Source organism: Elgaria multicarinata, chromosome 2 (genome assembly GCF_023053635.1).
Source record: "Elgaria multicarinata webbii isolate HBS135686 ecotype San Diego chromosome 2, rElgMul1.1.pri, whole genome shotgun sequence".
NCBI classification, from domain to species: Eukaryota; Metazoa; Chordata; class Lepidosauria; order Squamata; family Anguidae; genus Elgaria; species Elgaria multicarinata.
In genome coordinates this window covers 170,952,226-170,978,548 of record NC_086172.1, presented here as the reverse complement: position 1 = coordinate 170,978,548, position 26,323 = coordinate 170,952,226, and the positions used below count along the sequence as shown (strand labels likewise).

Here is a 26,323-nt window from a genome sequence, read left to right as displayed (position 1 = left end):
CTTTCAGTCACAGAGACTGAACAACAAATGGTGCTAACGGTTTTTTTTTTTAACTTCTGCCTTAAATCCAGCGTTTAGAAGCTCTGCATTAAAAAGCCCCACATTCCTGGATTTTGTGCCTCCCTGGGAATGGTATTAAAGGCAAAACTGAAGTACATTGGCCACATAATCAGAAGACAGGATACCCTGGAGAAGAGGCTGATGCTAGGGGAAGTGGAAGGCAAAAGGAAGAGGGGCCGACCAAGGACAAGATGGATGGATGATATTCTGGAGGTGACAGACTTGACCTTGGGGGAGCTAGGGGTGGCAACGGCCGACAGAAAGCTCTGGCGTGGGCTGGTCCATGAAGTCACGAAGAGTCGGAAGCGACTGAACGAAGAAACAACAAAACAAAAGCATATTTAATATTATTGGATGATGCCCGGAGGTTGCCATGATCATCTTGGGGCTCAAATCTGATATGGGAGATATGTGACCATGATGGCACATAAAATAACGCAAGTTTGGGGGGGCAGGATTTGAATTGGGAAAATGGTGAGGAAGAAAAGAGTTAACTCCCTCTTTCTCCAGCACCATTGTTCTGATGGGATGGTGGGGAAGGGGGCGTAGCTGCTCTTTGACAAAGTTGGATCTCATTGGGTATGTCAACACCTCCCGGCGATCCGAGAGGGAGGGGAAGGATCTCGGGAGATGTTGATTGTGAGATCCTCCCCCTGCGTGCGACGTCCAGGGAGGAAGGAGGACGTCGCACCTGCCATTTTTATTTTTAATAATACAGGAGCTGGAGCACTCCTGCACTCCAGTGAAAAGGTAAGTAAGAAAATAAAAAGCCCCAACCTCATTTGCCACCCCACCGCAATGGCCCTGGACTCTTCCTGTCCTGGCTCCTTCCCTCAGATGACCCCCGCTACTCGTGAGGAAGAGGGAAGAAGCCGGGACAGCCGGCCACACCACCTGTGGTCCTTGGGATCATCCCGGGACCACGGTAAAAACCGAGAAAAAAGGGTATGCTGATATCGTGGGGAAATGCAGGGATCATCCCTCCCTGCTCCCGGGATCCCCTGTGCATCATGTGGACACACAGGGACAATTCCCGGGATATCGCCTGGTGAAGACATGCCTGTTGGCATTCGAAACGCGTAGGCGGCACCTTGGCACTGTAAATAAACTTTTGTAAATATTCTGTTTTGAAGATTGCCTGGTTCTACCTTTGCCTTTGGCTTCTTTTTACTCCCCCACGGGTTTTCCTTGCTTTTGCACTTGTTGAAAAGGGCCAACATTTCCCATGGCTGGTCTTGACAGTCCTATGCTGTCCCACTCTTCACAGCCATGGCATCCCTCCCACCCACCCCCAACTCCATCGCCACAGTCTGGTAACCCTTTTACTATAGCAGGTAAAATCTGGGGAAACTTTAAGGTGTTTCTTTACGTGCTGCCATGCAGAAGGATAAATTTAAGAACGTAAGAAGAGCCATGCTGGATCAGCCCAATGGTTCATCTAGTCCAGCAGAGGCCAACCAATGGTTGACCAGGAACCCACAAGCACGACATGGTGCAATAACACCTTCCTACCCATGTTTCCCAGCAACTGGTGTACATAGGTTTACTGCCTCTGCTACTACTCTGCAAATTTAATTCTATGCTTGTAATAATTGTTAATAATAGCTAAATTTGCGTATTCCTTAGAGAGAAAAAAGTCACCTCCCATTGTCCTCCCCCCTTCCCCCCCCCCCGTTCCCATGCATCAAACTGAGTTGGCTCTTAGCAACACATGCGCATGCATATGTGTAAACCTCGCCAGGAAGCATTGTGAGTGTGGGTTCTTCCCTACGTTGTTTTTGTCACCGAGCTACACTCCCCCCCCCCCACAGAATTGCGTTCTCAGCCAGTGGGATAGAAATGTTCCTTGAAGTTGGATTTTCAGGCAACGGAGAGCTGTTGCGCTCTTAACATTTCTCCCCCATAACTGCCTGTTTGTCCTACTTACAGCATTTTCCCTGTTGTGACAAAGAGGTTGCTGGCAGCTACTTGTATACCCGTGCTGCTTTTGGAGGCCTGGCCAGACTTTTGCTCAACACCTTCTCCGTGTGGCTTTCTAGACGCTTGCCAATTGTCTGCTTGAACGCCATCTGTTCCCATGGCAGGAAGTTACCTTTTTAATACCCACCAAAACAGGTCACAGAAGATTGAAACAAAAACAAAAAAATCCAAACCTTGAGAATGTGATCATACTTGCAAATCGGAGTTATGTTTTTCACCGGCATAATATCTCCCTGGTGACACATGAAGAAAGCCAAACAAAATGTTAGGTTGGAGATCTCTAATCAGCTTTTCTGGCTCTTTTTTTTTGCTGCTGTTGCTGAAGCCAGCATCATGGAGCCCTGGTTAGATTGGACCCATAGACCCTGTTTAGACGACACACTCAGCCACGGCGATTAAGCATTTTGAGCTAAATGTTATGGCTTAGTGTGTTGTATGAGCCATGACATAGCGTGTTGTGTGAACCATTCCTAACCATGGTGGCTACATAACCACAGTTTAAACACGCTCACTAACCATTTGCTGCAAAAGGGTTAGAGGCCTAACCATGGCTTAGAGTGTTGTCTGAACAGGCCCATAGAGTAGAGGGACAGGGTTAAACCTCTTTCTAATGCTCCAATTCCTCAGAGCAAATCCCCTCTTGAGCTGCTGTTAGCAATGGAGGGGTAACATTTTTCTCACTCTCTCAAAATACTAGAAACCGGGGTCATCCCATGAAGTTGATTGGTGGGGTTGGATAAATTCCTGGAAGTGAAGGCTATCAATGGCTGCTAGCCCTGACATTTGTGTGCTATCTCCAGTATTTGAGGCAGGAAGCCTGTGCGCACCAGTTGCTGAGGAACGTGGGTGGGGAGGGTGCTGTTGCACTGTGTCCTGCTTGTTGGTCCCTGGCCAATGGCTGGTTGGCCACTGCGTGAACAGAGTGCTGGACTAGATGAACCCTTGGTCTGATCCAGCAGGGCCCTTCTGATGTTCTTAGGAGATTCAGGACAAATAAAAGGAAGTACTTCTTCACACAGTGCATTGTTAAATTATGGAATTCACTACCCCAAGATGTAGTGATGGCCACCAATTTGGATGGCTTGAAAAGGGGGTTGGATAATTTCCTGGAGGGAGAAGGCTCTTAATGGCTACTAGCCCTGATGGTCATGTGCTACCTCCAGTATCTAAGGCAGCCTGTGTGCTCCAGTTGCTGGGGAACATGGGCGGAAGGTTGCTGTTGCACCATATTCTGCTTGTTTATCCCTGGCCGATGGCTGGTTGGCCACTGTGTGAACAGAGTGTTGGACTAGATGGACCCTCAGTCTGATCCGGCATGACACTTCTTATGTCCCCCCCTCCATAGCTAATAGTAACTCCGAAGGGGTAGTCAGGCCATCAGCGTGTGTGCGCGTGGGGGTTAATCCGTTACAGCATGGTCTCAATACAAATTGAGTCCCCATGGGTCTGCTTTTAGGACCTCCCAATGTATTTTTCTTTACCTATCATAGATCTCCTGCATAATGTGCACTTTGATCTTCCGACATTTTCTGCCAGGTCCATCTCTTTTATCATGAAGATAAGTTTTCCGTGCAAGTTATACAGAGCAGCATTTTTAAAGTATAGATAGGGGTGGCATAGGAAACTACACTTTGATTTGGATGTGTGTGTGTGTGTGTGTGTGTGTGTGTGTGTGTGTTTGTTTTTAGGCTACCCTATAACAACATGTTCTCTGGGTAGTTCACAACCAAAAAAACAAGCAGTTAAAAATGGCAATACAATAAAAATACAGTAAGATAAAACTCAGGGTTTTTAAATAACACCCGATAAACTCAAGAGCAGATCAAAACAAAGGCAACAAAGAGTAAAAGTCAACAGAGCTGAAACCACGTTAAAATCTACAATATAATGTTAAAGATTTGGGAAAATAAAAAATGGCAAAAAAGACATTCAAATAGGACTTCTCTGGGGTTGTCATTCCAGAATTGGAGTGTCACTAGGAATATGGGAAGGTGCCTTATTCTGAGTCAAATCAGTCATCCATCTAGCCTGGCATTGTCAACACTGACCTGGTTCATATGATCACCGCAGCTCACTGTGGCTTATTAAGCCATGGTGGGTTGTACATGGGCGTCGGTCCAAGCCCCTGCTGCAGCTTCTCATTATGTATGAACCCAACGAAGGTGGGTTGTTGGGATGGTTGACAAGCCACCTGGGACCCATAGGCTGTCTTAGGGTTGCGGGTGGCCTATCAAGGACCCCAAGAACCCATCCTTGATGGGTCCGCATGTGAGAAGAAGCTAGGTCGCCACCCAAATATTCGAAATGGCAGCTGCTGCTATGATGGTTTCTCGTTACGTGTGAAACGAACCAGAGACTGGCAGCAGCTCCACAAGAGTTTCAGGCCGAAACTTTTTCTGCCCTACCTGGGATTGAACCTGGGCCCTTCTGCATGCTGAGGATGTGTTCTAGAATGGTGGAGTGATGATGTAAAGACCTTTTTCGTTGTAGCAACAATGCTGTACCTCACTTGCCTGAGGCACACGAAGAAACACCTCAGATTAAGATCTCGGTGTCCAAATAAATATATGTGGTGAAAAGACTATCCTTCCAAGTACCGTGAAGCGCCTTCAACATTAAAACCAGCCATTTGAGCTAAGCCAAGAAACAGATTGCAAGCCAGTGAAGATGAGAAAAAAACTGGCATAATACATTTGTAGCTCCCGGTGCTACTTGATAATCTTGTAGCCATATTCTGTACCAGTCGAAGTTTCTGGGCTGTTTTCAAAGGCACCCCCCACGCACTGCACATTGCAATAATCGAAATGGGAGGTTACCAGGGCATGGATCACTGAAGCAAACAAGAGCAAGCTCCATTTGTTTCTGCAGCTTCTGTTTTTTTGGAAAACACGACACCAAGTAGAAAGAAGACAATTCCCCCTCTCCAGACTTGTACATTCCAGATGGTGATTTTTCTATGAGGGATTTGCTTCAGGTGTTAAGGCTGCAATAATCTTTCCTTTTAACAACAACAACGAAATTACTGTGGGCTGGAACAGATGCTCTCTTCGTGAAGGAGAATTGTCTCTTGACCTTTTCTGGACACTGTTTCTGGCTGTGCTGACCCGTCTTTTCTGTTTTATGCAGTAAAGTGGTCGACTGATGTGTATGCCTCTTTATGCCTCTTCCTTCCTGTCATTTTTAAGGCTGTTTTACTGCAGCTTGCATAAAATAGTACTCGGATTTACTGAAATTTGGGACAGTTCAGTTGCAAAGAAAGTTCATTTATCAAATGGATAGGGTGGGGCGGAATGTGTAAAATAATAATAATAAATTATATGAAGCTGATTGGTGGGAGATTCAGGAGAGATGAAAGGAAGGACTTCTTCACACAGCTATGGAATTCTTTCCCACAAGATGTAGTGATGGCCACCAATTTGGATGGCTTTCAAAAAGGGTTGGAAAAATTCCTGGAGGAGAAGGCTATCAATGGCTACTAGTCCTGATGGCTATGTGCTACCTCTAGTGTCAGAGGCAGTAAGCCTATATACACCACTGACTGAGGAACATGGGTGGGAGGGTGCTGTTGCATCATGTCCTGCTTGTGGATTCCTGGTCAAGTGCTGGTCTAGTTGGACTTTTGGTTTGCTCCAGCATAGCTCTTACGTTCTTATTATAAAACCAGTTAATTTGTCATTTTGGCAATACATCTGTTAAACATTACAAATACCTTGGAGAGAAATAATCACATACAATCAGATAAATAACATCCTCAATAATCCAAAATCCGTGTGTTTGATGATAATGATACTTCGCATTTCATGCATTACAAGTGCATCAAATAATTCTTCTTTCAGTCCTTAAAACAACCCTAAAAGATAGGTTGGTATTACCATTCTCTTATTCATTCATTCTTTCTTTTCTTATATCTCTTAATATCCTAAAATCTCTAAGCAGTTCACAATACAGGTATAATCAAGAATATAACCAATATAAAACAATGTAAGAACAATATACATTAATTAACTATTTAACATTTAAAAAGTTAGAACTGAAAGCAGTGATAAAACAGAGTAGTATCATAGCCCATAGCGTCGGCTATTGGGCAGTATAGAAATGCAATAAATAAATAGATAAATAAAATAAGTCAGGGAAAGCCTAAATACATGACTTGGGACCGCAAAACCTGATGGAACGCCTCTCCCGACATGAACCTACCCGTACACTGCGCACAACATCTAAGGTCCTCCTCCGAGTGCCTACTCCAAGGGAAGCTCGGAGGATGGCAACAAGGGAGAGGGCCTTCTCAGTGGTGGCCCCCTGACTGTGGAATGATCTTCCCGATGAGGCTCGCCTGGCGCCAACGTTGTTATCTTTTCGGCGCCAGGTCAAGACTTTTCTCTTCTCCCAGGCATTTAACAGCATTTAGCAATGCTACGTTTGTTTGTTTTTTAATGGAACTGTTGTTTTTAAATGGATACCGTTGTTTTTATACTGTTTTTTATATTTGTTTTTTAAAAAATTTTGTATACTTTTAATGTTTACTATTTTTAATTGTTGTAAACCACCCAGAGAGCTTCGGCTGTGGGGCGGTATATAAATGTAATAAAACAATAAATAAATAAATAAATAAATAAATAAATAAATAAATAAATAAGTCTCCAAGAGCCATTTAAAACTTACCGTAGTGTCTGTCTCTCAAACAATGAATGAGAAAGTGTTACAGGGGTTGGGTGCCACTACCGAGATGGCCCATTTACGTACTGTTCCCTGTCAAAACTTTGTTTGTTGCGGAATGACCAAGAATGCCTCCGCGGATGATCTCGGGGGTCAACTGCGTGTATACATGGGAAGCCGGTCAGCTAACTATCCTCGTCCTGAGTTGTTTAGGGCTTTGTACATCATCAACAAAACTTTGAACGTAGCTCAGCAGCTAATAGGCAGCCAGTACAGTTCTTTTAACACAGGTGTAGTATGTGCATAGCTGGGTGCTCCACTGAAGGGGCTAACGGCTGCTTTCCCCTCTAGTTTCTGAACCAGACACAAAGGCAGCCCCCCTCATATTGTAGGTGGGGTGAGGGGGTTGAGGTTGATGGAGAGCAGCTTCCTTAAAGCTAGCTAGTGAGTTTATGATAAGGGTGACATTCCTCTGCCATGAACGTCCATTCGGTGATTCCCCCTCATCATGCACGGCTCGGGGGGTGGGGACATTGGCAGGGGAGAACCACGGGGTTGAAGGAAGGATACTTAACCCTGCCCTCATCCATCAGGTCTCCCCAGGCAAATATGCCCTTAGAATCATAGCATCTTATAAGAGTAGAGTTGGAAGGGGCCATAAGGACAGCCATCTGTCAGGTATGCTTTAACGTGGATTCCTGCATTGAGCAGAGGGTTGGACTCAATGGCCTTATAGGCCCCTTCCTCAGCAACGTTTACTTTTCCCCCAGCGGGGTCTCCAAGAGCAGCAGTGAACATAGCTTGGAGACATCTGGGGGGTAGCTTTTGCCTCGTGTAGCGCAGAGTGGTAAAGCGGCAGTTACTGCAGCCGAAACTCTCCCCACGACCTGAGTTCGATCCCAGCGGAAGCTGGTTCTCAGGCAGCCGGCTCAGGTCGACTCAGGCTTCCAGCCTTCCGAGGTCGGTAAAATGAGTACCCAGCTAGCTGGGGGAAAGGTAACTACGACTGGGGAAGGCAATGGCAAACCACCCCGCTACAAAGTCTGCCAAGGAAACGTCAGCGAAAGCAGGCGTCCTTCTAGGAGTCAGCAATGACTCAAGTGCTTGCACGAGAGGTTCCTTTCCTTTCCTTTGCAAGAGAGAATTGGCAGCTATGAGAGGAACGGAGCCACCCCTCTTTCCCGTCCACCAACCTTACCTCTGCTGCACCTTCATTTTTCGTTAGCTTTGCAAACGTGGGGCTGGGATGGTGCTTTGGCCAAGATGGCGTCTGTTTTGGCCCTCAGTCCCCATGGAAAGGGAATCTCAGTGCATTCTCTTTTCTTTCTCCCACTCTCACAAGCACCTCTCTCAAAGGTGCAAAGAATTCAGGCTGCTGCAAGCCACCGTGGTTACTGATCCTTGGATTTTGATTACAGTGCAGTGATAGCCTGAGAACAGAGTGTGTGTTTTAGTTTTAGGGTTTGTGGTTTTTTGCATATGGAGCGTATGACTTGATTGGAGAGACAGCGGAGGTGGACAAACTTTTAGAACTGTGCTCTTCATTGTGTCGCTTGCCCTTTCCCCGCTCTCTTCGAAATGTTTGCATTATACCTGACACTACCAAGGAGTCCGGATGATCTTGATTACAAATTAAACTGTCCTGCTTTTTTTTAAAATAAAAATAAAAATTGGGGGGGGGGGCAAGGAAGCTGACAGTATCCTTCAGACAGGCCGGTAAACCAGGCAGAATAAGAATCGTTCATTGGTGTTTGTCCTTCTCATTTTGTTAAGCATTATCACAAAAATATAGCTGTAAACACACTCTTCACCTTGGAGATTGAGTTGCAAATATATACAAGTGAGACCTGCAACAAAATGTCGCAGTGTGGGGTGCTCCTGTTCATTGTTTCAGTCTGACTGTTACTCCAGGCTGCTCCGTTCCATTCCTCCTCCCACCCCGTTTCCTCCTACTCTGCTCCAGGCATTGCTCAGCACGCCGTGCCCACTGAGCACACTCAGTCCTCATTCTAATGGCTTTTTGTAGTTTTTGATTCCCCAAGCCTGTTGATATTTCCCTCTTGTGGGTGGGTGGTGCCATTTTGGCTACATAAACACCGGCACTCGTGTCCGAACATTGAACATAGAGGGAATGATGAGGATAGCAAAATGGAAGTCCATGTTCAGAAGAATTCTGCCAGTACCAGTTGCTGGCAACAGCGGGAGGGGGCCATTGCCTTCATGTCCTGTCGGAGCTTCCCGAAGACACCTGGTTGGTCATTGTTGGAAACAGTGGTTGCTGGACCTGCTCTAGCATGTCCCCCCTCCCACCGCCCCCGCGCACGTGCGCGTGTGTTCACACACAGAGGCACTCTGCTGATTCTCATGCTGATCTGTGCTAGTCCAAACGGCCGGCTGGAGGCTGTTAGGATTAGCGTGGAAGACCTCCACAAGCTACTTGTCCCCCCTTCCCTTGAGAATCAGTGGGGCTTTTAGTTTAGCACTGCAGTGCTGGACCAGCATTGTGGACACCGCTCTCTGCCCGTAGCCTTACCATTGCCAATGTAGCTGACATCACAGTTTGCTGCAGAACTTGTTTTGTTGGCAAGGACATTGCTGATGAGCAGCTTTTTCAGGTTGGAGGGCTATATTTAATAAGGATGGGGGTGTTACCCTCCAGGGCTGTCATCATTCTCTAGGATAAGTTGTAGGTCATTTTGGAGACGTCAGAGCTATTTTAGCTGGGAGCTATAGGTGACCATCACAGGTGCTCATTTTTAAAAAAGGAAGTTTATTCAGTTTAGTAAAGAAGTGAAACTATCATGACATCTGACTGAACACAGTATATCAGGCTTCCCAAACCCAGTGCCCTCCAGATGTTGTGGACTTCAGTTCCCAGCATGGCTAGCGGCCAGGAATGCTGGAAGTTGTAGTCCGAAACATCTTGAGGACCCCAGATTGGGGAAGGCTGCTGCATATTGTACAGAGAAAAAAATGTCATAACAAGCGAGGACGAAGTGAGAAATATAAAATGAATAAAATAAAACAACCAAATCAAACGTTGGGTATATCGATCATGAGTACAATGGAGAGAAGCATACAAAACATATACAATAGTCTACAAGGCACCTTTAAGCCAGAGAGATGAAAGCATACACCTGTGTTTTGGATGGGACAAGTCATAAAATAAAATATCCATCAGTATGGAGAGTTAATGTCTAAATCTTTGGAGAGTATCCTTCTCTTCAGGGCATTAGGGGTGTTCTATTTGCCATTCTGTTAGGACACAATCTGACCCATAAAAACCAAGAGATTCTGGGATGGATCCTGGATCTGCCCTCCGTTAATGGAAGGGCTCTGCTTGTAGAAGGTGCCTCTGTCTGATTTTGGGAGACCCCTTGTTCCCCCCACACCACAGCTCACCTCATTCAGTAGGGCCCCCTCACCCCATGTGTAGCATTTTAAGTGAGCTGGAGGGGCTGCTGTGGAGCTCGAAGGGGCGGTGAACCCTGCTTCCACCAGTTCCGTAAATCTGGATCCACCCCACTATCTTTTCAATACGTTTTTGTTAAAGCAAAGTTTTAGGTGTTTGGATAAAAATGAAGGCATATAAAATATAAAAGTCCAAACATGGATGGTAGTACCTTGGAATGTAAGGCTTATGACTCGACATCTACCGGTCTGATTTTACTCATTTTTGTCTTCAACTGAGGCTTGAGCAGTGTAGACGTGCGGAAAATATTGAAACGTTGAAAAAGTTCAAAGCGTGAGCTTTAGCAGAAATGAATTTCTCCTGCGCCAAACAGTCAGGGCAACCCCTCTGCCAGCAGGACGGCGGGCAGCTCTGCTTGGCCAATCAGTGTGGCGCGGAGGCTGGCGGTGGGCGCAGCCTAGCAGTGCAACTGTTGCTAACAGCGAGGACAGAGGTGGCCAATCGACGGCACGCGAGGGAGGGGGCAAGGCCTCACCACATGCAAATTTCAGAGGGGGGGATTCACTATGCATGAGACATACTTGCATTATTCATCAGCCTCTCTGTGGTGAGGGGAAAAGGAGCAGGATTGCTAATGCCCACGGCGACATGGACGTTTAGGGCCTTGCTAGACCTGCCGGATAAGCCGGCAGGGAGGAGGGGTGACGGCGCGCTAGAGGTAGCACGCGCCGTCGCCAGCTTCTAGACCTACAACGGGTAGGGGCAACGGGAAGCCCGTAGCGGCGTCCATTTTTTTTTTTTAGTTAAAGGGGCCGTGTGCGCCGGAGAGCCGCCGGACAAGGTAAGTGGTTTTTTTTAAAAAAAATTAAGCCCCCCCCACTCCCCCTGCCCCTGACCCCCCCACAATTCCTGATCCCCCCCTGCCCGCTCGGCCGTCCTCCCCCCATCCCCGATGCCCTGTCCCCAGCTCTCCGTCCCTCGCCCCCATCCCCTGTCCCCGGCTCTCCATCCCTCGCCCCTGTCCGCCATCCCCGATGCCCGGCTCTCCTTCCCTCGCCCCCCTCTGCCATCCCCTATGCCCGGCCTTCTCCCCCCCTCTCCTGCCGGGTCCGGCCTTCCCCCCCTCTCTCCCCCCCGGGATCCCCCCCCGGCCCGATGGGCACAGCGCTCGTATGAGCGCTGTGCCCAGTCTGTGGCTTTTCCCGGCTACTCGTGAGTAAGCGAGCAGCTGCAAAAAGCCACGGACCCTGCTAGACGTTCCGCAGCCCCGGCCTGAGGCCGGGGCTGCGGAAAAGCCAGGCCATAAGCGAATTCGCTTATGCCGGCTTAAGGCAGGTTTCAGCACGGCCTGACCCCAGATTCCCCTTTGCGTCATCTGGATGCACAGGAGGGAAACCGGGCCTCACACCGCGCTAACGCCTGGTCTAGCAAGGCCCTTACATTAGTAACTTTAGGATCTTCTTGTTCGGTCGGTCATGTCTTGCCATGAGAGGCATGAGGAATGGAGTGCCCAAGCCCACTCCTAATCTCTCCCCAGGTACAACTTCGGTAAGCAGAGCACGGCATCAAACAGCCCGTCATCAGGTGGTGCTTTTTCGTTTTTTTGCAGCACAACGTTGTGTAGGCAACCACCTACCTTATGAAAACCATCGCAGTAAATTTAGCAAAAAAGTCCTATCAGTGCTACCTTCCCTTTGCTGAGTAGAAACTGGCAGGCTTCCAGCAGGCCTTGATGCTACGCTGTATGCCATTGCAGATGCTTTGTTTGGTTCACATTTGCTCTAAAGGCAAATTGTCAAATTTATTAATAGCAACCTTTGAAGTTGGGACTCCAGCCCTGGCTTAATCATCTATTTATGTGCAGCAGGAATCCTTCTGGTCTGAACAGGGATGGGTGCAGTGCGAGCGTGTGCGAAATTGGCCTTCCGAGTAGGCTATTTGCCCCTTTCTTTTTTAAGCAACTAGCATCACCCGGGAATATTAGCTTTCTTTACTGTCGCTTTTGATTTCACTGAAGCTTTTGTTTGTTGGCTAGAAGTTCAGAATAATTAAGAGCAACAGCAGTAGGGTATATTTATTGATCTCCTAATGCAGCTGAATGTGTTGGGAATCTTAGGGTTTGTTTACTTCTGTGTGGTGCAATATTTGTATCCAATTAGCCCCTCCTGTCGACGGAGCGGCTTCTGTCAATGGGACGAGGAAAGATGCCGTTCTGTTGGTGGGAGGGGCGAGGAACCTCTTTCAGCTCGAGGACGTTCTCAAGGGCCACGTTCCAGTGGTGGGCAGGGCCATGGCAAAAGGCATGGGGGCAAAAAACCAAACCCCCAGCATATTGTAGCTTCAAGCTCTGGCTGCCAGTCAGTCTTAGGTGAGATATTTCAACCTTTTAGACTTGGGGGGCGGGGGGAATTGCACAAAAGCTTTTGAAAAAGGAATGGGGGAAAGACAATGGCGCCAGGGGAAGGGGGCGTGGCCATCTGGGGAATCCCGGGGGCCATATTCGGCCCACGGGCCTGAGATTCACTACCCTTGTGTTAATTGGATGCAACTGTAGGTTTCTTCAAATTATGCTAGCAGACGCTAAGATTCTTGGGGGACCATCCAGAACAGATTTGGGGTGTGTGTGTGTCTGTGTGTGTGACAACTGCAGGGGTAGGAGAGAAGGGGAAAGTCCCCTTGCGTGAGTGGATGCCTGCTCATGGGATATTGGATTTCAACCCTAGAAATTAGCACAGGAACTATTCAGTTTCAAAAAGAGGTTGAGGGTTTTTCTTGAGGTCTTAAATGTTGTTGTTGTTTTTATCGTGGTTTAGCATTAGCTAGTATTTTATAACTGTGTTTAAAAAGCTTCCTAAGCACTGTGAGAAATTTGCTAACAAAATATTGACTGCATCTGGGAAGAAGTAAGCTTTTTGAAATAACAGTGGCAGATATAATGCTTAACTACGGTTAGTGCTAACTATGGCTTGTTGCCGTATTCACGGTTAAGATCCCGTAAAAGAAGCACATCTGAGGAAAACAAATCACGGTTAAGCAGTTACATTTGCACAGAGCTTATAATAGCAGAGATCCAACTTTACTTTGCAAAATTCACAAGGAGGCTTTTCATACTCCACCCCCCCCCACCCCCCGTTTTGGATAATGTTAAGATTTGTCACTATATAAACTGGCATCCAAACAACCACAAGGGATTTTCATTTAATAAATTTACTTTATAGTTAGAGTTTGGCCAGAGTTTTTTACCACTATAATTCATAAGGAAAAAGGAGTCTTTGTTTGCAAACGTGGTTGAAATGTTGTATGATACTCGATCACAGTATTCCATGAAGTCAGTTTTTCTGCCTTTTAATCCAGACATTTTTGCAAGCTAAATTCTTCTGCACAAATGCGAGGTTTGGCTGAGAGAGATTTAAAGATATTCTGTATCTTTTTTCTGCTTTTGGAAGCAGCTCACTTATCCCTGACTGTAAATGAACTGGAAATGATGCAAATGGTGGTGATAGCCGTGTCAGCAAAGTTGACTACAGAATGTTAGTTGTGTGAAGATCAATAAAATCTCCCCACTCTCAGATTCATTGTGTATATCTGAAGGAGTTCACAAGGTTTCCCTTGCCCCACAGTCTTCCCTTTGGTTGGAAAACACAATCATTATTTTTACAAAATTAGGATCCCACTCCTACCCACAATACATTGCATGTTTGAGTATGGGCTGTGCAAAGGTTGTCATTGAAATGTGGGTTATTGTTGAAACATGGGTTGTTGTGTTGTGTGAACCCGGCTGCGTTAACAACCTACATAGAGAACCTATGGTTTGTTTCTGTATTGTGACTGTGGTTCTTATTAATGCTACCTCCTGTTTTATGATATATTAGTAGGCTAAGCCTACAGCACCCGGTATTCCCAGGCGGTCTCCCATCCAGGTACTAACCAGGCCTGACCCTGCTTAGCTTCCGAGATCAGACGAGATTGGGCGTGTTCAGGGTAGTATGGCCATAGTGTGGTCTGATCTCGGAAGCTAAGCAGGGTCAGGCCTGGTTAGTACCTGGATGGGAGACCCCTTGTGATATATTAGGTCATTCCCCCCTTTATTGGTTTGTGGGGGGAGAACCCAGATTGCTTTATTTTTCTCTTGCAAAAATTGGCTATAGGCACCCAATAATGCCTGTCTTTAAGAGCCTTAGGCCACTTGGAAGTGTCTTTCGAAACTAAACCTGCCATTTCCCACATTACTACCGTTTCCCAACTCAAAGACGATCCAATGCTTGAGATAAAAAAACGTGCCCTTCAGCACCTTAAGGGTTATATCCAATCAGTGTCTCTCCACTGATGAAATATTCTGATCCAGAGGAGGCTTCGGTCAGCAGAATGGGTGGGTGGGTCAGTAATTTCCCCCACCCCCCTGCAACCTGCCCCAAATCAGCTCCATAGTTTAGGTAATCCTTCAGAATACCATGGGAGGTGTTCCAAACAGCTTCAGGCTAGAAGAGGAAAAGCCCAAAATTGCCTCCCTCTCTGTTGCACTGACAGAATCCTCCACTGCATCAAGAAGCACTCTGTCAGTGAAGGGACACAGATCTAGGGAGACCCTATGGAAAAGAGGACAGGGCTCCTGTATCTTAACCCTCTCGTGCAAGCACTGAGTCATTACTGACTCTTGGAGGGACGCCAGCTTTCGCTGACGTTTTCTTGGCAGGCCTTATAGTGGGGTGGTTTGCTGTTGCCTTCCCCGGCCGTTATTACCTTTCCCCCAGCTAACTGGGTACTCATTTTACCGACCTTGGGAGGATGGAAGCTGACTGAGTCAACCCGAGCCGGCTGCCTGAAACCAGCTTCCGCTGGGATCGAACTCAGGCCGTGGGGAGAGTTTCAGCTGCAGAAACTACTGCTTTACCGCTCTGCGCCACACAACTTAACAGTTGTATAGAAAAGGGAATTTCAGCAGTTGTCATTTGTATGCATGCAGAGCCTGGTGAAATTCTCTCCATCACAACAGTTAAAGCTGCAGGAGCCCTGCCCTCTTTTCCGTATAGTCACTCTACAATGATTCTAAGGTAGCAGTCACATACCCACTTCCCTGGGAGTAGTGCCCATTACATTCAACGGGACTTTCAAACAAGCGTCCATAGGATAGGACTGGGTGTGTCATTCCAGTTGTGAATTGGATGGAGAGCTGCCGCCAATGAAGTCTTAGGAAATTGCCAGGCTCAGGTAGGGCACTTCCCAAATGGAAGCGGATTTCTCCTCCCAGGCCTAGTTTCAGAAAACTGTAACAAAAGCCATCTTTGTAAACATCTAAATGTCAAGAGATAACGCCCTGTGCCTGAGTTGTGCCAAGTGGTTTGTGTGGACCAGATGCTATGGATCACTGTGGACATGTTTGTAATTACAGTCTGGGTACCGTGGACAGGATAGAGAGGAAAGAGGAGGATATAGTTTTGCAAAGGCAGGCGGGGTTAGCTGGCAGCCTTTGGATGTGGTCCCAGGGATGGATGTGGAGGGTAAAATGTATAGGAAGAGACAGGATTGATTCAAGCATTAGAAAACAAGTAGATGCTGTTTTGGGAACAGGAGAACCTGACAGAAGTCATTGTTACGATGGGTTGAGGAATTCAGGAGCGGGTGGTGGTGGTGGTCTGCTTTATATCACAAATATGAGCAAGAGTCTTCAAAACCAGAGTGTTGTAATGGCCAAGAATATTGCCCCAAACTGGCAAATTGTAATCTGCTAATCTGACTCCTTGCTGAGGTGACATACGCAAACACGACGTTCCCATCCCATCGTCTCCTTCTCTTATTTCCTTTTTATCTTTGTCTAGCTTGGCATTCTCTTCTTACATATTTCACAGCAAACAAATACAGGATTTTATAGTTCCACGGAGGCCAAAGCCTATAGAACAGACACATAATTTAATTATTAGAAGCCGTTCCTGACCATTTTGTACCTCATGATATATTTGCTTTTTGCATAGGTTTTTGCTCGGATTTTACTCATAACCCTTCCCTTTCATTTCTGATTGCTTATTGTCTTTGTTATATATAAAAAAATATCTTAATGCAGTACTAGCTCTTAAATGGGGTGGGGTGAAACTCCTCAGAACTGTTGCTGCTGCTTGAACTTCCCCCTTGGTCAAACTGTGTTTGAGTGTGTGATGGAGTCCTTAGTGATCTAGGCCCCATTCAGAAGGCACCTCAAACCGTGGCTTTAACCAGGGTGGTTAAGCCCGAAAGCCGGGCTGTGTTCAGAAGACACCTTAAACCATGGCTTAACTACGGTGAATAAAGCAAAAAAGCCTTATTCACTGTGGTTAAAGCCATGGTTCAAGGTGTCTTCTAAACACAGCCCAGCTTTCTGGCTTAACCACCGTGGTTAAAGCCATGGTTTAAGGTGTCTTCTGAATGGGCCCGTTGTGACTTCTCCTGAGAGGCATGTTCCATCTCAGAAGGCCAAAATCCAGTGTTCTGCATCTGCTCATTCTCACAATGATCACATAGTATAAAGTGTGATTCCCCAGTTCCTATGCTCTTGCATAGGAACTGCAAGAGCATAGGAATGCTCTTTTGCTTCTGCTTCTGCCAAAGCCCAAATATTTCCCAGAGACTTCATTTGAGAAAGCCTTTAGTATTAGCATGGTTTTCAGTGGCTGGGGTTTGTTTTAGCAATATACTTCTAGCAATATACTCTTAGAGGTAATTTCCTTTAATTCTGTATATATTTCATATAGCGATACTGTATGTTGGCAATATTCTATGTTAGAGTCGGTTTCTACCTTCCCCAGCCCTTTGTGGATAAGAGTGGGCTCTAAATGTATTTAAAAGCAATCTTTCCAGGCTTTGAAGCAGTGTGATTAGATGGCTTTAGCCAGGAACTTTAGATGTCTGTTTGCTTTTAAAATAAGAGATTTGACTTAATTAGATGCTATAAATTGCAAACAAGAAGGAATGATTTATGGCTTATAATTAGACATGAGTGAAGGATAATCGGAAAACAAAGTCCGAGTTATGTTGATTTCCATATGGTTGTGGATATTGCTCTTTAATGTGCAGCAGTACCATACTCAGGTAGAAATATACTTTTCAGCCATTTCTTTTACTTTACAATTACAGTTGAAAGGTAGGGTGTGTGTGTGTCACCCCATTTAGAAGACACCTTAAACCATGGTTTTAACCATGGTGGTTAAGTCAGAAAGCCAGGCTGTGTTCACAAGGCACCTTAAACCATGACTTTAACCACGGTGAACAAGGTCTTTTGCCTTATTCACCATGGTTAAAGCTGTGGTTTAAAGTGTCTTCTGAACACAGCCCATATTTTTGTCTTAACCACTGTGATTAAAGCCATGGTTTAAGGTGTCTTCTGAACGGGGCCATTACGTGTGTGTGTGTACACGCAGGCAAAAGGTGCGTTATTTAAAATATCATCTGATTTCATGGAGAGGGATTTTGCCACTATAACATCATGCCCTTTTAAAAGGGGAAGCTCTAGCATTGAATCTGGCATCACCTTTGGATAATTACAATCTCTGTGGAAAGTTCCTGGAGATGGATGGTTATTAGATGTTTTTCCTTTTCATCTTTTCCCTCATTATCTTCTTTTTATGAGGCCTGAGTTTTTATAAAACACACACTTATCCGAAAAGCAAACATTGGTTAACCTTGTTTGTAGAAGCCCTGTGAGGTAGAAAGTGCCAGTGCTGATGATATTGCATTGAAGAACACACCATCTTAACCCTTCGCGTAATTTAAGGAGTGTAATTTGTTACTTGATTATAAGACATTAAACACTTCGGTACATACAGTGAAAACCAACTTGAATTCTTCTGTTGTGTTACCTTTGGGCCCGTCTGTGGTTTCCATCCAGGAGTATTACCTATGCACCTGTGGTATGGGTTTAGCCAGGCATCTAAGCCTATCTTTTCTTTGGGTCATATTAAATGCCTTTAAGAGATTGGGAGCAGGCCACTAACAGTGGCTAAAGTTGGCAGCTAAGAGGAAAGGGAGGTGATGGCAAAGGAAGGGCATGATCTTGTAGTCCTTGGTGAATCTCTTGACAAGGTAGTCTCTTAACCAGTAACAGAGGCAGTGAGCCTATATACACCAGTTGCTGGGGAATATGGGTGGGAGAGTGCTGTTGAACTCGTGTCCTGCTTGTGGGTTCCTGGTTAACAGCTGGTTGGCCACTGTGTGAACAGAAAGCGAGACTAGCTGGACCCTTGATCTGATCCAGCATGGCTGTTCTTATGTTCTTAACCTAGGCTATGTCTTTTACATTTGAGTGGCCCAATTCATAGCCAACCTCAAAGGTGGCTTTCTCTAAAATGCTACCAGTTCTACGCGCAGGGCCAGCTAGACAGGCACAGCTGAGAAGTCTCAATGTGTGGATGAGATGATGGTGCAGAGAGCAGGGGTTCAGGTTTGTTAGGCACTGGGGAACATTTTGGAACATGCCAGGCCTGTACAAGAGGGACGGGCTGCACTTAAACCAAAATGGAACCAGATTGCTGGCGCTAAACATAAAAAAGGTGGCAGAGCAGCTTTTAAACAAAATTCCACAGGTTAGGAAAGGTAGCATCAAGTCCAAGAAGCCACCAGCATGGTTACCAAGCAATGTCAAGGACGCTGTTGTAGAAAAGAGGGCTTCCTTCAGAAAATGGAAGTCTTGCCCAAATGAGGAAAATAAGAGGGAGCACAAGCTTGCACAAAGGCAACGCAAGCAAACAATAAGAGATGCAAAAAAGCATTTAGAAGAGCACATCACTAATAATATCAAGGCCAACAATAAAGATAAGGAGGTTAGCATCTAAAAATTGCATCCCACATGATTCCTACAAATCTGTGTTTAAACAAACAGGTCTAACACCTTCTGCAGTTTGTGCCCCAATTATTGCAGACCGTGGAGCCCATTTTTAGAACCATATAAAACAAACAAAACCTCCTTCCCTTCCCTCCTCCCTCCTAGAATCATAGAATAGTAGAGTTGGAAGGGGCCTATAAGGCCTTCAAGTCCAACCCCCTGCTCATTGCAGGAATCCACCCTAAAGCATCCCTGACAGATGGATCCAGCTGCCTCTTGAAGGCCTCTAGTGTGGGAGAGCCCACGACCTCCCTAGGTAACTGATTCCATTGTCGTACTGCTCTAACAGTCAGAAAGTTTTTCCTGATGTCCAGCCGGAATCTGACTTCCTGTAACTTGAGCCCATTATTCCGTGTCCTGTACTCTGGGAGGATCGAGAAGTGATCCTGGCCCTCCTCTGTGTGACAACCTTTTAAGTATTTGAAGAGTGCTATCATGTCTCCCCTCAATCTTCTCTTCTCCAGGCTAAACATGCCCAGTTGTTTCAGTCTTTTAAAATAAATCCTATTGTCATGGAGTTGCAAACTGGGGGGTCTTAATTTAATGTTTGTATCATGGTGGCCCCCAGGATGTCTGTGTGCTCTAATTTTTAGTTATAAAATCAAAGCAAACAAAAACAGCTGTTTACCATAGTCAGCTCATCGTCGTTTCTTTCCCCAGCGCTTGTTCACTTTGGCAATTCAATTTATGCACTCTTCAGCCCTGTCAGAATCTATTATATTGAATCTTCTTTTAAGCTGTTAAGCTAGAGGACAAACTTAGATGTTATCTTCTACAGCTCAATTGAAGGCAGAACATGAGCTAAGCAGATTCAACGGTGAGAAGACACAGTGACATTTTTTTTTTTTTACCATTACATTTTGTCAGGAGAATGTCAGGTTTGTCAGCTTTCAGAGTTAAATAGCTTGGTTGATGGGTGTATTTACATGGCTCTCAAGCTGGTTCAACCAATTTATTACTTTGGTGTTTCTTTAATAGTTTGTTTGAAACCTCTAATCAATTTAATGTGCAGATTAATCAACTAGGCCTTATGTTGATTAATTGATGCAAGGTAAATTTTCAGCGGTGGATCTGTTGAGGCTATTTTTGTTTCTGGTGTTTGTTTACTGTAATAGAGAATGATAGCACAGCTTTTCTGCATTAATTTGTGAGTTACCGTATGCTTCCTTCAGCATCTCCAAAAGGAACCTCCACTGACGTTTTGGTAATGTACCAACTTAAGTTGAATCCATTAAATAGTGGCTGGCTAAATCAACTAAAATCTTTTAATTAGTTGATAGGCCTATTTTTTGTCCTTTATTTTTGTTAACTGCTTCTTTTGCCATCTGCATTCTTTATTTTGGGGTGTTTTTTGAATAAGTCCCACTGATTTTGCAATTTTTATTTTATTTTATAAAATACAAGTCAAAAGAGTAGTATATTTTTCAGCTGCAATCTTAAACACGCTTACTTGGGAATACGCCCAGCTGAGCTCAGTGGGACTTACTGCCATGTAACCAGTGCTTACGATTACACTGCACGACAGAGGAATAGTGCTTGTTAGCCATAAATAATACCTGCAGGTATTATGGGAAGCCTATAAGTCTTATAAACCTGAATTACAATTTAATATAGTCAAGAACAGTGGTGTGTATTGCAAAACATCATATGTGTGGAAATTGCATTAAAGTACAGGATATAAGAAATGTTGAAAAGAGATGTCACCCTTAAAGAAAACTCCTTCTTGAGAAGAGACCTGATAGGTCTGATCGCAGGCCCATCCAGTCTAGGACCCTGCTTCCCACAGTGGTCAACTAGATGCTTCTAGGAAGCCCAGAAGCTAGACATGAAAGCAACACCCATCCCTTCCCATAGCTCCCCAGCAGCTGAGATTCAGAGGTATACTGCTTCGGAACGTGGCGCTCCACATAGGCATCACAAAATATATACGAATAGGGAACTCAAGTGTGGATCCTTGTGTGGCCATAATGGCCACCATCTACACACAAGAGGGAGGTACCATTAAGCTTGTGGGAACCACATGGTTTGCAGAAGGACAAAAATATTAAGGAAAAAATCTCTTAAGGGGCAATCACACACACTTCCAAGCAAAACCGCCCAGTAGAGATTAAGCAGGCTCAGTAGGCATGGAATGTTCTCTGACTTTTGGGGGTTGGGGGTGCTGGAAAACCAAGGGGGAATGGAATGGAGTATCCCAGAAGAAGGCATGGTGGATTGGCCGGAACACCCCATACTGCAACGTACTCTTTCTGAAGAGGGCCTTTTCTGCTGTGGCACCCTGGCTGTGGAATGAGCTCCCTAGAAAGGTTCACCTGGTACCTACATTGTACTCTTTCCAGTGCCAGGTGAAGACCTTTTTATTTTCCCAGTATTTGAGCAATGTACGATCCTAGTCTTTTAACTCTGCAGTTTTAAATCTCTGCATTGCTGCTCAATTTTATCCTGGTTGTACTTTTGTGTGGTGGTTTTATATTACAGTTTTAAGCTTTCGTGTTATATTTTATGTTGCACTTTACGCTTTCCATTTTTGCGAAATGAAATAAATAAATATTTTGTGGGTGGTCCCTCATGTCAGGGCTAATAGCCATTGGACAGCCTTATCCTCCACGAATTTGTCCACTTCTCTTTTAAAGCCTAGGATCCCGTGACCATCGCTATATCTTACAGCAGTGAATTCCAAAAATTAATAATGCCTTGTGTGAAGAAGGATGTCCTATCAACAGTCCTGAAACTACTGCCTTCATTTGGCCCTGCATTTCTCCCCGCCTGCCCAGAACAAAAATCTGAATAACGAAATGAACGTATGTGGTTTGTGCTGACCGTGGGAATGTGCGCCTGTTATACAACATTGGATAAAAGACTAAGATTGTTCTTTTCTGTGAATCTTTGAGCTCAAACATCAGCCTCTACTCTCATCCCAATATTTTTTTTAAAAAAAAACAGCTGCATTTTTCAGTGATGCTGTATCTCGGTATCTGAAAACTCACTGGTTAAATGAGACAGCAGAAGGAGTCCATCTTTGTAGCCATGGCAGCCAGTAATTTACTATTCCATATGGCTGGTGTGGCAGAAGCTGCTCTCTTGGAAGAAGGTCAGGGCATTTGCAGCATTAAAAAGAAGCGCAGCACCATGAAAACTTTTTTGCACATCATGTAGAGTCAAAATGGGGAATCACTCTCTAGGGACAATGTGATCAGCCAAGAAACATAAAACTATTTTTTCCCCTCTTAAAAAGAGAGTGGAAAGCCGGCAGAGTCAGAAGAAGCAAAATTGTGTATAGTACCTTAGGGGAAAATAAGTTGCTGAAGTTATTGTTAGTGCTCAAGGCATGCTGCCTAGGGCTGCTGACATTACATGACCCCCCCTTCTCCCCCAAGCACCCCCATGCCCTGAAACCTGCTTGAGAGGTCCTGTTCCCAGTGCTATTGCCTTGTGAGGCAAGGAGGATGGCTACAAAGCACAGAATTTTGCTGTTGCGGTCCCTTCTCTGTGAAATTGCTTTCAAAGGGGAACTCGTTTGGCCAGGATCACAAAAGGGAAATCAGAAAGATCAAGGGGGCAGAGCAGCTGCCCCAAAGCACAGCATTTCGACTATGCCTGGTGTAGAGAAAGCACATAGAGCGGGTGCAGAACCTTTTAATGGGGCCGGGGAGAGATTTCCCCCATGCTAGCGGAATCCTGGCTTAGCGCGGTGCCTGCCATCCCTATGAGGCCACTGCACAATTCAGCTCTGCCATTGCCAAGAAGAGCAGCTGCTCTTCCCCATGCTTTGCACAGCTCCTGGTGACTTTGCTGGTGCCAGGAAGTGCAGCTGCTGTTCCCTGGACCAGCAGCGTCCCCCGCCGCCCGCATCCCCGCAGTTACCTCTGACCTGAAATTAGAGATAACAGCAGGGATTCCCTCCAGGGAACATTCCCACACGGGGTGGGACTTGGAGGCCAGGCCTGCCCCCTAGAGGAACCCCAGCGGCTCTGCAGGCCAGATTGGGGGGCCTGGGGGGTGGGGGCGGATTCAGGTGGCGAGCTGGGAGCACTGCACCCCTGGGATAGAAAGAAGCTTTTCTCTCATCTCCTATAACAGTAGAACCTTGGATCACTCAAAAGAAAATGGTTCAGGATATTTATTTATTTATTTATTTATTTATTACATTTCTATACCGCCCAATAGCCGGAGCTCTCTGGGCGGTTCACAAAAATTAAAACCATTCATAGTATAAAACAACAGTATAAAACCATAATATAAAATACAATATAAAAGCTCAACCAGATAAAAACAGCAGCAATGCAAAATTACAAATTTAAACACCAAGTTAAAATGTATTTATAGATTGTTAAAATGTTGGGAGAATAAAAAGGCCTTCACCTGGCGTCTAAAAGCATATAATGTAGGTGCCAAGGGAACCTCCTTAGGGAGCTCATTCCACAGCCGGGGTGCCACAGCAGAGAAGGCCCTCCTCCTGGTAGCCACCTGCCTCACTTCCTTTGGCAGGGGCTCGTGGAGAAGGACCCCTGAGGATGACCTTAGGGTCCGGGCAGGTACATATGAGAGGAGGCGTTCCTTCAGATAACCTGGCCCCAAACCGTTTAGGGCTTTAAATGTTAATACCAACACTTTGAATCGGGCCCTGACCTGGACTGGCAGCCAATGAAGCTGGAAAAGGACTGGCGTAATGTGGTCTTGTCGGCCAGTCCCTGTTAGTAAGTGTGCTGCCCTGTTTTGTACCAGTTGAAGTTTCCAGACCGTTTTCAAAGGCAGCCCCACGTATAACGCATTGCAGTAATCCAAACGAGAGGTTATAAGAGCATGGATCACTGTAGCTAAGCTATCTGTCCAGATAAGGGCGCAGCTGGTATATCAGCCTAAGCTGGTAAAAGGTGCTCTTTGCCACTGAGTTCACCTGTGCCTCAAGTGACAGTTCTGGATCCAAGAGCACCCCCAAACTACGGACCCGATCCTTTAGGGGGAGTGCAACCCTGTCCAGGACAGGGCAAACATCACCTTGCCAGACAGATGAACCACCCGCTAACAGTACCTCCGTCTTGTCTGGTACTTTGACAAGAGTGTACTTTGTCACACTCTGCATAGCTAGGAAATGAGAAGTGGTGATGGCCACTAATTGAGATGGCCTTAAGAGCGGATTAGACAAATTCATGGAGGGGGTGAGGGCTATCATTGGCTACTAGTCGTGATGGCTGAGCAGCACCCCCATGCCCAGAGGCAGCGTGCCATTGAACACCAACTGCAGGTGAGCCATAACAATGAAGGGTTCTCTTTGTGGGTATCTAGTGGTACCTTGTTGACCACTGTGGAAAATAGGATACTGATGGACCTTTGATCAGAACCAAAAGGGCTATTCCCTTTATGTTCTTTCTCTCCCCATTTAATAATGAACCCTGTCTTGACCTGGAACTAGATGGACCTTTGGTCAGATCCAGTAGTGCTCTTCTTATGTTCATTGGGAAGCCAGGAAAAGGCCATTGTTGAACAGGCAGATAATGGCGGATCCATTTTTTTGAAGACTATGTTTTCAAAGTAGTCTACCCCCTGCTCTGTTTGTTTTAGGGTTCTTCTAAATTGTTTATCTTAATATTTTATCCTTTTAGTACTGAAGTCCCCTTACCACCACCCTTTGTATTCATTTGTAAGCCACCCAAGAGCTCATGAGGGGTGAGCTAAGTCCTGGAGTAGAAATTTAAAAATAAATATGTGCAGGTATTCTTGACAGTCAATAATATGATTGCACCACATTTCCGTATAACTTTCTTAGTGGATTCATTTTTGGGAGCAGGGGGCAGTTATTGTACCATTTTACTTCAGTGGAGAGTGGAGTATTCTCTGTCTACACCCTGAAATTAGTTAGGCTTTCTTATAGTACAAACACGTACACCTTGTGTCTAAAACAAAAGTCAGCAGCTTTCAGCTTCCCTGGGAGCTTATTCAACAGTTTGTTCCTAATTGGGAGATGAGGTTGTCTTCAGGGTATCCTTGGGAGGTATGGTTTCTTCGATAATTCCAGGCACCCTCAGCACCCTCTGGTTCCAGCGTTAATCAGTATAATCACTACTGTTGTTTTTAAAACGAAGACCTTTAATACCTTCTGTATTGATGTTTAATGATGTGAAGATACTACTAAGTGACTACTCATTAAGATCACCCTCTAGCTGCCTATGCTGCAGTTACTTCTCTCTTGATAGATTGCAGTTTTGCTCTCTGAGGTCTTGTGCAGTGAAATAAATTGGCTCACTGCTAATCACGGTCAGCAAATGGTGGCTGTGGGTATGATAGAGGCAGGCTGTGGGTATGATAGAGACAAGCTCCCTTAAACCAGGTCTGGAAACCACTTCAAATCAGATGCTGATTTAAAGGAAACCCTGATTAGTCAAAACCACTAGTGGGCAGCTTCTGTGGCTCTCCAGATGTTGTCTAGGGCTGATGGAAGTGTTAGGCCAAACATCTGGATGGCCAGAAGTTTGCCTAGCCCTGGTGCAAAGTCTTTTTTTAAACATTGAACTATTTAATGGTGGTTAAGAGGTAAGGGGGAAATTGTTTCAGAAATGGGAGGGGGTTTGGAGGAGGATTTGCTAACCATGTTTATCAGGAAGCCAGTGTTGTATGTTGTGCACTTCATCTTTGTATTGGGGAGCTGCGTTTAACAGCATCATTGGGTCTTGAACGGAATATCAGTAGGGGATTTGGGCCAGGACTCAGAACGGAGACTCCTGCTTTGGTGGACTTTTTTTTTTTTTTGTCTGGATGTAGATGGGGAATATCATGCAGCTGAGTTTTAGATCTCTCAGAGATTATCCAAATAGTGGATAATTCAACCCTTCTTGAATGGAATTCTTTAGTAGTTTTCCCCTGTCTGATCATAGTTGTTGTTTATTCGTTCAGTCGCTTCCGACTCTTCGTGACTTCATGGACCAGCCCACGCCAGAGCTTTCTGTCGGCTGTTGTAAGCCACCCTAGCTCCTCCAAGGTCGAGTCTGTCACCTCCAGAATATCATCCATCCATCTTGCCCTTGGTCGGCCCCTCTTCCTTTTGCCTTCCGCTTTCCCTAGCATCAGCATCTTCTCCAGGGTATCCTGTCTTCTCATTATGTGGCCAAAGTACTTCAGTCTTGCCTTGTCTGATCATAGGGCAACTGATAATTACTGCCGCTATTACTACTAGTACTACTACTAGATAATGCTAATTATAAGTCTTCCAAAGTTTATTGAAAAGATGCCCCCTGTTCCAGGAGTGCCTACTATCAGCTTCAGCTGATACTCCAGCTGCATCCCTTCTTAGAGTCGGAAGACTTAAAGACGGTAGTGCACGCGCTGGTAACTTCGAAGCTCGACTTCTGCAATACACTCTACATGGGGCT

The 26,323-nt window shown here is 45.5% G+C and overlaps 1 protein-coding gene and 1 non-coding gene across 3 annotated transcripts in view; one reads left to right on the top strand and one right to left on the bottom strand.

The window, feature by feature from the left end:
- BRF1 (BRF1 RNA polymerase III transcription initiation factor subunit) overlaps positions 1 to 26,323 on the top strand; it is a 242,979-nt gene that overhangs the window by 195,773 nt on the left and 20,883 nt on the right. The window lies entirely within an intron of this gene.
- On the bottom strand, positions 13,988 to 14,106 carry LOC134393874 (5S ribosomal RNA). Its single transcript, XR_010025141.1, has one exon. It is a non-coding gene; the product is annotated as a 5S ribosomal RNA (ribosomal RNA).